Genomic DNA, 12,951 nt, shown 5'->3' with positions numbered 1-12,951 from the left:
TGTGCTGCTTATACTGCTCCACTACTTTCACAGAAGAAAAAGCTTTCTTAATACCTGCATTGTATCTTCTTTCCTACAATTAAAGCTGATCATTTTTGTTCTACCCGTAGAGAATACAGGAGAAAAAAAAAAAGTTTCTTTAAAGCATCTTTTACAGACTAGATAGTTGCTATGTGATCTCCTTTCGTCTTCTTTTCCTTTTTTCTTAGAGTAAATTAATCTAATTTTTTTTCAAGCTTCCCTCAGAGGTTAGATTTGCTGAACTCCTCATTTCCACTTTTTTTGCCTTTTTTTTTTCGCTTTTTAATTTCTGTCACTACTTTGTGTCTGTTTTAACAGGTGAAGCTCGGGACTGCAAGCTGATATTCCAGACGAAGGAACCAAATCCCAAGACAGAAAAATATCTTCCCTCATGTTGAATAATCTCCCAAACTAAAAATAGCTTTTTTTTTTTTCCTAGCAACACTGCTTGTTGGCACACATTCTGTACATTTGCTTTACAACAAACTACAGCCACCAGATCTGTTTTTGCTGACCAACTCTCATGCCAAATATTATCTGATGTTTCTTTCTTTGCACTTACCTACATTGGTTGTTTGAACCTAATTCTTCAACTTAAGATCAATTCAAATTCAGATCTTATCCTCCAAGGTGCTCGTTAAAGATCCTTCCGTTCACAGCTTATTGTGGCTCCTCTGCATTTCTAAGTCTGTTCTCAACTCCATCAGCCAAGTCAGTGATGCAGCAACCATAAAAGCACGGCAACACTCAGAAGATCCTGGCAAGCAGAGATAAACCCTTGAGATTCTCAGCAACATAGGAGCAATGCTACAAAAATTTTCTATGTTTTTCATCCCCTTAGATTAAACAAACAAACAACAAAAAAAACCCTCAAGTTTTCCTGCAGAACAACAAAGCAGGTTCTCTAGTTTTATCAGAGGAACTCACTTTATCCAGTTGCAGTTTCTTGATTAAACAGTGGAACAGTCTCACAGCTGGCATGAGTTAGGAAAAGTCTCCTTACCTGTAATGGATGCCTCCTGAAAGTCAGCACAGTTCCTGCTCACCTTAAAAGTTGTTTATCTACTCCTCCCACCCAAAATACAAGAAAATTATATTTAATATCAGAAAAGATCTCTTCATTCTATGAAGGTCAGTAATCTGGTGGTGCTTTTTACACTAAGTTGGTAGTCACTCAGAAGAACTGCTCTACAACAACAAAGCAACCTTTTCTTAAACACATTGATTTCAACAGGAATGACACATACAAAAACAAAGGTTGGTTTACAGCACAGACCTCTTCCAAGTCATTTTATTAGCAGAGTGTGAACTTAAATAAAAATACAAATATCACAAAATTTAAAAAATTGTGGTCTGTTTATCATCTGATTCTGGTTTACTCCAGAATTACAGCTGGCTTCCATGTAGTGAAGGACACCGCTCTTTGAAATTCCAAAGCAACTTTAAAGCTAAAAAGTCCTGAAAGCACAGGACTGACAGCCTTGTTATCAGCTGGAAGAAGACACTGAAAGCAGATATCTAATTTGCTTTCCATCAGAGTTTACTCTGGTTTCCAACTTTTCTAGCAGCTTCCTGTTCATTCCTGTGCCTTTGTGTGAAGGCAGTCTAGGAAGACAACAATGCTTTCTGCTTTCAGAGAGCCCAACTAAAATGTTACCCTTACCTTGCAAAAGTTACCAAAGACTGACTGTTACTGCTAACCACGAGCAAACCCGTGCCGACCTGTAGGAAGAGCAGCATGCCCACTGTCCATTTCCCAGCGGTGCACTCCCTCTCACAAGATAGTTACACGATTCCTTTGCATTAAAAAAGCTCTCTGTATAGTAGGGAACACTCAAAGAATGTCACACGCACAGATATCTTGTTAATATTAATTAGCTTCACTCTGAATGTTATAATATGCATTCACTGCTGATTGGCTAAAGATGCCACAGACAGCACTTCAGAAAGTGGAACATTTCTCTCCGTTCTGTTACTCACAGATGGCGTTGGAGATGACCAGCTCCATCATCCCTTCTTCCTTCCTAACTGGATTAATAGACAAAACTGCTCATAGCTATCAGCATGGAACTGCTGATTGCATTAGTTGCAGACATAATTAAGACACTGTTTATAGAAGCACTGAACTACAGGAGTAATTTTACCTGCACAAGAGCTACAAATTTGTCTATTTTAAAAGGAACATATTTATTGTACTTCATCTGTTATTCTAATTACCAACCATATGGCTAAAGTTGGAACACACTCAGTTAATGACAGAACTGTGAAGAGATACATTTTTTACTCTGGAGTCTGGACGTATAGCTCATTCTTAAGGATAAAGCCAAGTGCTGCTTTCACATCCAGGCATAAGGTCTTTGAAATAAATATCTCTTCAATTGTGATTGCAAGCTTTTGGTTAATCAAGCCCTGTGAATTATACACGAATGGGATGGGATACAATGCTTGTGGTAATCCATGCTATCACACCTTATTCAAAATGGCATATCAAAGTAAGAGTAAGCATTCATGCTGTACTCGTTAAGCAGTTTCACTATACAAGAAAAACTCAGGTCAGTTGTTCACCTCTCTCCTCAGATAGGAGACGTTGTTAACAGTGTCAGCAAAAACACTGTCTTCAGATATTAGAAGAGAGACTGAGTGCACAGCCTGAATTTATTCTTTTATCAAAATAGAAAGAGCCTCAGAGACTTTCTATTATGCGCAGCATGGAGAATGGCACCAGCATCAGTCATCATTAAAACAGGAGCAAACTACATCTTAAATATTATCTATTCTTTATGTTGGTTGTACATGATGATGAATGACATTTCACTGAATGACTTGTGTTACTTTTCTATGCCTAAATTTGGACTATTTTAATGCATTACTATATTTTCTTACATAATTCAATGTACTTTAAAAAAAAAAACTCTTAACTTACTAAATGTTTAAAGTTACAGACAAGTTAAAAAATAATAATTTTAATACATATATGCCTGGAAAGGGACTTACAGTGTTGAGTTTACCAGATTTCAATCTATCTCATTGTTCTGCTGATCTATTTCTTTCATCTCTTACTCAACAATATAACAGCCAGCTTTTTTTTTTTTTTCAACATTAAAATGTTGAGATCTGATGTACATCTACTGCCAAGTACACTATATCAAGAAACAGTACCTAGTATGTGCTTGATTATTGTAGAAAGTGCAGCAGTTCACTTATGAATATTTATGTACTATTGAATAGCTGGACCAGGACAGATCAAGATTTTCATTACAATTTTTCCTGCTGCTTTGATACTGCAGCAAAGGACAAGAGGGAGGAGCACTGCTCCTATCAGCTTTACAAACTGGATACTGTACAAAACCAGCATAAAAAAGGGTGTTTTTTCAAGAGTCTTGATACCAGCCAACATGAGAAAATCCCACATGAAGGTTGACCACCAGAAAACAAAACCTATTTGTTCAAAATTCCTGCCGTAGTATTAACAATAATACAGATGGCAGAAAACAATTTGTTACCTTCTCCAAATAAAAGCTAAAGGCAGAGACAGCAGCACTTGAAAGTGCTTAAGAACAAACAGATGGCCAATGAAACCAGAACACAAACAAGTGGAAAACACGAGAAGGAATATGCATCAACAGATCGTGAGGCAGAATACTGGTTAAGATGCAGAAGACATAAAGCAAGCTTCTCACTGGCAAAGGGTGAAAGCAGAACAAGCAGAAAAAACTCAGGGAGCCTCCCAAACTGGGGAGAAAGCCATATTTATAGAGCCTCACCACAGGAACAGGGCAACACTCTGACAAGGAAAATGACAAAACTGAACAGAATAAAGTCCTTCTTACCTCAGGATGTGAAAGAGGTCTTTGTGGTGCATAAAATTTGGTTGTTGGATACATAGATAGAAGTATAAAAACGATCAAAGATGAAGGAGCATTAGGACAAACAGCCCACTAATCAATTTTGCCTGTGCAAAGGATACAGGTGTTAGCAGTTACTCAGTGGCTAAGAAGTTCAGCTCAGGTGTAAGCAGCTACTCAACACAGAGATTACAACCAGTCAAACAAGTGGCAGTTCTAAGACCAGTCTATTTCCATTTGTGTTTCCTTTTACAAGTATTCTTACAGTTAGATCAATGTAAAACAAAACTGTAAGAAGGTACCTATACTTAGGTAAAGAATGAATGAAAAAAGGGGGAAAAAAAAAAAAAAAGTAGAAGACTAGGAGTCTTATTATTATCTGAGAACACTTTCAAAGCTGTCGAAACACATGATTTTGACCTATGATGTTTGCTGAGAAACACTTCACAGAACAGTATTGGTTCTCAGTAAACAGGCTTTTTATTGCAGCTACACTGTAGGACAACTGGAGAAGGGAATATGGAAACAACTGGGGGCTCTTAAGGGCACTGCAACTGTTATGTAAAAGGAAAACTGTAAATGGATTTCCTTGCTGCAGTACACTTTTAGTAGCAGAGATGTGTACTAAGGCGGAAAACTATTTGTCTCAGACTGCAAGAGATCTGTATTATTTTTCTCCTCTATGCCAGGGTGGTGACCTTTTGGATACAGCCTTAAAGCAAGTGCTTTCTAGAAATAGACTGCATCAGTCTACAGAAGTCTCAGACTGTGTTACTTATACTACTGATCTCATAAACGAAAAGGAGAAATTGATTACTGTCTGGAAATACCTTAAAATTAATTCACTGGACATGAATGCATTCAAATGTAAATGCACGTCAACATACACAGTATACAAACATTTTGAAAAAATCTTACCATTTCCACATTTCAGCTTTATTTCTCAACACCTTTGATATATTTGATCTTATGACCAGATCTACAAAAAAAAAAAAAAAAACCAAAACTCTTTTGCACAAGAATTTACACAAGGTGCCAAGCAAAAAAATACTGCTCAAATCTTCACCATCACTTTGACTGACACACATAGAATATGCTTCCTTTTGCTGTACTGATTTATTCTGCTAATAATCTTTATATTACAAGTCCTTGTTAGGTCTTGGCAATGCACACAGTCTATCTTTAGCTCAAGCTATTATGCCAGATCTCAGTAGAAAGAACTCTAAAAACTGGGTCTGTTACTGTAAATGCACTTCAGTGCACAAATAAAATAGAAACTCATATCTGTATAACCACTGTCTTGAGGTTCCCAACGAGCTTCTGAATATCACTGATTAAAACACAAATCTAACACAGAGCAAAAAATAAATATCATCATTATCAGGTGTGCTTCCATCCTGTTAGATACAGCAAGTCAGCAGGATGTGGTGAAGTCATTATTTTATGAAAGACCTCTAATAAACTGCTTGCATTGGAAACACAGTGCTCAAATACTGAGCATTTCAAGATTTCATTTCTGTCCCTAGTGAGGGTGAACTTGCTTGAACTTTCATAATGGTACCGGGCATTTTCTCAGGATAACCATTCATAAAGGTCCCATCTAATTTAAACATTTTCTGTAACATAACATGATTGAGCAGCGCACTGAAAGTGACAATCTTTGGATGAGAAACTAAGCATAAGAATTCCTCTACCTGCAGTGTCTGACGTGTTATATCCTTTTACCATATCATGACCAAATTCTGTTCCAGTTAATTATGTTTTGATTGCCAAACATGCTCTCTGCTGCTCCCTCATTGTGACTCTGCTCTCCATCTCAAGGGGCTCTGTAACATCACTGGATTTCTAGCCATTTCTGCATTCTAGAATTAGCCACATCAAAAACTTAGTTTTGTATTGGGCTGAATTAGAAGTAAAATTAGGAATTACAGAAATGTGAAATATTACTATTCTGTAGTAATTCTACAGATTTGGAAGTGGAGTGAAAAAAACAGCCATATTATAGCGGCCTGTCGTAGACAAAATAAACTTCCTCAAGATTAAACAGTACAACAGCAACTGAATTTGCATAATCTACATGTCTCTGTATGCAAGCAAAAGACATACAAAATTTCTTTTGCTCACTACACAAAAGACTGCTATCAACTATCACCTTAAAAAGTAAATTTGATGCAGTATAATTCAGTTGTAGCAAAGGGATTCACCTGGCCACCCCCTGCTGATTATTACATACAGTCTGCCCATAAAAAAGCAAGTTTCTCCCAAGCAGGGACAAAAACAAAACTCTCACCTTACAGAGACAAAGCAAATCACCAAAACAGGTCAATCAAGATATAATTAGCTCTAATCAGTGCTCCATTATCCTGCTAAATGCTCCACCTGCGTCCAAATTAGCCTCAAAGTAGATGTAACGTTTTTTTTTTTTCTCCAGGTGGGGTATATAAAAAGAACAACAGAAAAAATATCTTTTATATCTTTTATTTTGGTGGCTACAACAGCAAAAAAAAGACCCAACAACTACCATACTGTAAGGTTTGAGCCAACTGATCATATGTACGTGACTTTAACTGCATTGCTTATGGAAGCAGGCAACAGAAATGCAGAGAAGGTGCTTCTCCACATAACCAGGCAGCCTTACTTCTCTCACACTGAAGAATTTCAGCATTCTCAAAGTGAAGAGAAATGCAACTCCTTTGTTTTCTCCTTCCTGCTTTCTTTCCTTTGCTGCCTGTCACTTTGCTATGTGATCACTTAAGATACCAAAAAGCAGAGAAAGAACTAAGTTCTCAAACCCAACTGCTAAATTTAGTTACTTCTGTTAACGTGGCACATTTATTCAGAGAGAACAAAGTTTATAGTGGTGACAGGTAGAAAGAACCACAGCAGAGTAGATAAGCTAAGCAGCAAACACAGTTCTCCCTCTTGACTTCCCCTCCAAAATCAGCTGCATCTACAAGGAGGAACTGCCAAACCACCACTGTATGAATATCTTTTATCTGTTCTGCAGCACAGGCAGAATCCAGCTCTCTCCTGCCAATGAGGAAACAAGAGAAATAGCATTGCTGCACATGCACAGCAATAGCATCTGTCAGAGGCCACTGCAAAAAGGAGAGCAGCGACCTCGGCCAGTTCCCCGCAGGGTATAGCCATACTGTTGTTGCTCAAGTAAAATAAGCTTGCCCAGACCAAAACTGGCTTTAAGATTGTAACTGCATATGCAGTCAAAGGAAAGAAATCCCAATAACCCACAGAATATGCTCCTCCCCTCTGGCAGCCTGCCCAGCACGGTACCTGCAGCAGCACAGCTGTCCGCCTCTGTGGTATGGGTGCTGCTGAAGCAACGTCCCTCCTCACATTGGGCACCTTCAGCTCTCTGCTCCAGAGCGTTTGCCAGGATAGGAAACTACCTTACAGTCCCTGAGAGCCATAAATGTACTCTGTGGAAAGTTCTTTTGCAGCCTTGCATTTACTGCTTTATTCAGCTTTGTTACCTCCAACTTTTTGGCTCCCAACTAACAAACTTTGAAAATACCTCTGTAAAAATCTTAAAGCGAATCACTAAGTTACTCAGCATGTTCCCAGGTACAAAAATGTTTGGTTATTAAGGGTTGGGTGTTCCCACGCAGGTGCCGGCAGCGAGGCCTGCAGGCACAACCTGTGTGGGGCGAGGCGGGGGCACCCAGTGCCCCACAGCTGGTTCTGGATGGTTCCGGATGGTTCCTCAGGGCTCTGCAAAGGCAGTGGTGACTCTGTGCAAATGTCTGAGAAAGAGCAAACACTGGGAGGGAAAAAGTGCGCAAAACAGATAGAAAGGGGCTGCAGGTACCAGAGAGTGTAATCTCTTGTAGGCAAATAAATTAATTTCACCCAAGCTGAGTTGTTTTGTCTCTGACAGCACCTGGCAAGTGATGTCCCTGTCTTTACCTTGGCCCACAGAGCTTTTTGTCAGTGAGCAAGAGGGTGGGAGCTGGCAACTGGCCAACATCAGCCCACCACACAGAATTTGGTTAAAAAAGTATCGTCACAGGAGTGTAGGACCATATCATCCAACATTACACAAAGCCTTTTGGAGCAACTTCCAGTTCATTCATCTTCCTCACAGAAGAAAAGTCTGTGCAGGAGACCCCTCAGGAAATGAAGTAATAGTGTTTGGAATCTAACAACTAGAATGCTGTTGGGGTAGGGAGTGACCATTATGGCTGATATTTCTTTTGGACACAAGACTTTTGTTATAAAAAACTTTATGGCCAAGAAAAGGGAACACATGATAGCATTGGCACATCCTAGTTTCTGGGATTCACTCCTCTACTGATATGGTAAGGAGGCATGAAAGCACCAGTGTTACAAAAACTTACTAATGGTGGAAAAAAAAAAAAAAAACCCTGGAAATTATGTGGAAGAAATTATTAAAAGGAAGTAATTTCATCATATTATTTAACTTCTTAGCTTAACTTTGGATGTGGAAGAGAACCAAAGGGGAATCAGTAGTCTGTATGCTCATTTGGTATGCTTTCTACTTTCCTGTCCAAGGCCAATGCTGCATGATAGAACTTTTCCTTGAAAAAACATAGGAGTTAATTTTCAATCTTGATAGCTACTCAGATAAACATTTTGAAAATAAGAGATGTTGCTCCTAACTGACGTATTGTTTTAACATATGAGATACGTGAATTACCCTATTCATCTCAATAGGAAGTTAACTCCAGGAACTAATGATGCCTTTCTAAGAGTCCAAATGCTTTTAGCACACGTGAGTGTAGGTGTCCATTCCACTTTCCCACAAAAAATTACTGCAACTGCATGGACAGATTATCTTACTAATTATCAGAACTGCCAAGTGAGAAAAAACATGAAAGTAGTTCATCACTGCAATTATATGCCTGTACTCTCTCTGCAATATCTCTTTCCTTTTGAAAGGCTGAGCACCTGTGATACAGCTCAGGAGGATACCAAGCTCCAAGGGGTCCAGTTCAACCCTGTGATGATGGCATGCACTGTGGGCTTTTTTCCCTTCACAAATCTAGGTGACATTTAGGAGGATGGAATGACAGTTTGAGCCAGTTTCTGCCTCTGTCTACTGACGTGCATTTTCCCCAGGGTCCTGGTTTAACAGGTAGCTCTAACAGAGCTCTCTGTCTTGCCTGACAGTGTTAGAGGCAGGAAACATTCTGTTCCAAACACTGAGGTATCTTTGCAGGGCCACACTAGACTCCAACCTTTGTTATCAGCAGGAATGCACGTGGACTATATTTGCAGTCTTGCCTGCAGGTCCTAACTAAAAGTGTCTTTTTGTCTTCTCAATGAAAATAAGTCTGACACTGACACTGACAACAAGAACCAGTTGAATACAGATCAGCACAGGAAAATACTCCTGCTGTAAATGAATTCCAAGAATGGATATGTGCAAAAGAAAAAACAATGACAGGTATCTGATAAAGAGAAGAAGGAAACAAACATCTGTCGGTTTTCTAATTAGCAGCTAGATGTTACTGTTGTTACAGAGATCTATGGTTGAAAAGCCCTTTTATTGGTGTAAAAAATGTATGTGTTTGCATTAGAGAAAGCAGTTACATCATGAAAGACTTTGGAAAAATGGGCACTTTTCTCCTGAAAACATCTGCAATGTAAGTAAAAGTATCATATATTTGTTTAACTATCTGGCTAAGAGTGTAATGTATAACATCCCTGAGATCATCATTAGAAAACTCAGCTTTTCCTGAGATGGCAGTTACAGCCTAAAGGACAGAGACAGACGCCTCTTCTCCAGGCAGCATGCAAGCAGGAGGAGACAGCCCTGCAGGGATTAGCCAAGTCCAAATATTATCTCCTCCTGTTCTCAAAAGTCTGCAGAGATCACATGGGTCCACACCATGATTGGGGGACCAGGGCTGACTGCAGTACGATACTTGGGGCAGCTGGACAGGACTGTCTGGTGAATAATTTCTGCTCCTGCAGAGAAGTAAAAATTGTTGCTATTACTGTCAGGGAATATTTTAAGGGCATTACAAAAGATAAAGCCATTACATTGGGTGTTGAAGGCTCACAAATACTGTGGAGGGATGGAGGCTTCTGGAAGCAGATGGGAGTGTGTTATTCAAGACTAGGGGAAAGCATTTGAACATACATACCATCACCCCAACTCTTATGTTCCTAGTGTTCACCTTATCTGCAAAAGTATCATCCACTCTGATCCATTACCAAACACAAAAGCATAACTGAAAGTAACCTCCATATTCAACAATTTAGCATTGAAAACTTTGTAGTTGGCTGCACCTACAAGTTTCCTATTGTCTAATAAAATCAGCAGATATTGACATATTGCAGTATATGATGCAACTATATTGGACAAAGTTTCTGCATTCACCATAATTCTCAATTAAAAAACAAAACAAACAAACAAACAACAACAACAACAAAACCAGAGGAAGGTTGCCAAGTTGGTAGAATGGGAGTCCCATAATCACGGAATATCCTGAGTTGGAGGGACCCACAAGGATCATCGAAGTCCAACTCCTGGCTGCACAAAGGACCGCACAGAAATCAAACCATATGTCTAAGCATTGTCCAAATTCTTCCTGAACTCAGGCTGGCTTGGTGCCATGACTACTTACTGGCCTATTATCCTTAATTTGTTAAGCAAATTGAAAAGCCTTAGGGAAGTAAAGACATCTTTGATGTTCCACTTCAGTCTCTTCACCATTATTTTACAGAACTTATTGCTTCATTCTTTTAAAGAAACTTCAAAAATTATTTTAAAAATCCACAAGAAAATCCCCAAACTAAATAAAAGCTTTCTGATCACTTACTTCCCAAACATGCTGGTCAGTTGCCTAGGAAAAAAAAGCCTCACAATTATATCCAAAAGCTAGAAGATCTAGTGTAAACGCTTCCAAGACTTGGTTGCCTCAGCAATATAAAAGTACACCAGGAGTCTTTACATGAGAACATCCAGCCATCTGTCCTCTCCAACTGAACTACTAATGTAAGCCAAAATTACTACCTAATTAATCATAAAGTCGTATACAGTAAAGTAGTTCTTTTTAAAATTATCAGAACTATAATCCATTGGAATTTTAAAATAAATAAATAAACAAAAATAAAACCCAAATTCTTTCTGATGTACCTGAAAAGTAATGGGAGGCAATAAATGTCTGAATCACAAAGTTTATGTTAAGCAGATCCAGGCAAGACACACTGCCTAATAAGAAGGCTATCATGGTTGTCCCAGCTGAGTTCTCCCAATGGCTCTCAGCTGTGGGCTCTGGCTCCACACTTGGCAGCAGTCTAACCTCTGGGCCTGGAACACTGTGGCAACTGTTGCATCTCCAACACAAAGCTCTTTCAAGTAAAGCTAAGTGGAAGAAAAAATGCACATGCTGCCATGAGGATTGAAGAAGACCCACTGAGTACTGCACAAGATACTCATATGCTGCACCTCCCTGATATTTGCTCCAGTCAGGAGATCCCAGACCCTCACTGCCTTCTAGCATAAATGCTATTAGCACCCATTTAGCTGCCTTACTCAGTCAGCCTTCGTCCAAGCAGAAATCTCCTTCAGATGGTATTTAAATTCAGATTACCATTAAAAGCAATTGATAAGTAACTGCTCAGAGCTTCAGTTTAATCTGTTTACTGGGTCTGCCAAGAAATATGAGGAGATATAATATTTGAAATGCATTACATACTTATCACAGAATCGTAGAGGTTGGGAAGGGACCTCTGGAGGTCGTCTAGTTCAACTCCCTGCTAAAGCAAGCTCTCTACAATAGATTACACAGGAGAGAATCCAGACAGGTTTTGAATATCTCCACAGAGAGAGACTCCATAGCCTCTCCAGGAAGCCCGTTCCAGTGCTCTCTCACCTTCAGAAGCTTTTCCTCGTGTTCGTATGTTCCAATTTGAACTCATTGCCCCTTGTTTCATTGATGGGCACCACTGCAGAGAGTCTGGTCCTATTCACATGACTCCTGCCCACTAGATATTAATAAGCATTAATAAGATCCCCTCTCAGTCTCATCTTCTCCAGGTTGAACAGTCCCAGGTCCCTCAGCCCTCTCCCCATAAGGAGATTCTTCAGGCCCACAAATAATCTTTGTGGCCTTCTTCTGGACTCTCTCTCTAGAAGTTCCCCATCTTTGTTAAACTGGACAAAGTACTCCAGGTGTGGCCTCACCACAGCAGAGTAGAGGTGAAGGAGAACTTCCCTCGGTCTGCTGGCCACACTCTTTTCAATGTGCCCCAGGATACCATTGTGCCTCCTGGCCACAAGGGCATGCTGCTATTAACTGCTCAGCCACTTAAAATCTTTGTATGTGCAACATGGTTTACAACTATTTATATAAGGATTAATACAGAGCTATACATAGTGTACACTAAATAATTTCCTTTAATATTTTCTTCAGATATTAAGTGTAATCAAGAGAATACTTTCAAGATAAATCAACATTTGACAGGCGAAAAAACTGCTCTTGAATCATTAATAAAAAGGACAGGATATTATTAAGAGAGAATTGCTTTCAACCCTTCTAATTATGATCAAGCAAATACTTCATAAGCCTGAAATACTTTGGATCTGTAGCAAGCCATCAGAATGATCATTCTGCCAAGATAGCTATCTGCTGAAATCTGAGACATAATTATGACCAGTGAAACTCCTAATCTTGAAAGACCTTCGATTTAATTCTTTATGCTATCAATCTCTCTCTCTCTCTGGATTTCCTCCACATTACATTTGGCATGATTAACTGTAAGTGGGGAATAGGTCCACAGAATTACATGCCATCTGAACTGGGACAAGGAAGGATTATTCAGCACATCATGTAAGAGAGAAAACTTCAACATTAACCTTTTGTGTGCTGGGATATGAGGCAATCACAGAGGCAAAAATCCATTATAGATAGCATATCAGATAGACATACAGGGAGAGGAGCAAGCGGATGCCAGCGCTCATACTGCACATTGGTAGCATTAAGTCTCCACTTGATACTGAAGCAGTTTCTGCAGAGGAAGCAGAAACCAAATCAAGAAAGAACAACTTCCTAGTCATGTCACTGGGATCCAGTCACTGCAAGAAATGACAGAATTG

At 39.3% G+C, this 12,951-nt stretch overlaps 1 long non-coding RNA gene across 1 annotated transcript in view; it reads right to left on the bottom strand.

Moving 5' to 3' along the window:
* Window positions 1-242: 242 nt before the first annotated feature.
* Window positions 243-12,951, bottom strand: part of LOC104912937 (uncharacterized) — a 56,963-nt gene continuing 44,254 nt past the window's right edge. Inside the window, exons 2-4 of the long non-coding RNA XR_014886118.1 lie at window positions 4,785-4,845; window positions 3,852-3,973; window positions 243-778 (exon numbers count right to left, since the gene is read on the bottom strand). This is a non-coding gene — a long non-coding RNA (uncharacterized LOC104912937). The remainder of the gene's footprint in view (window positions 779-3,851; window positions 3,974-4,784; window positions 4,846-12,951) is intronic.

The sequence above is a fragment of the Meleagris gallopavo genome, chromosome 13 (genome assembly GCF_905368555.1).
Source record: "Meleagris gallopavo chromosome 13, MGAL_WU_HG_1.1, whole genome shotgun sequence".
NCBI classification, from domain to species: domain Eukaryota; kingdom Metazoa; phylum Chordata; class Aves; order Galliformes; family Phasianidae; genus Meleagris; species Meleagris gallopavo.
The sequence above is the reverse complement of the archived record's forward strand: the minus strand, read 5'-3'. Positions and strand labels throughout refer to the sequence as shown.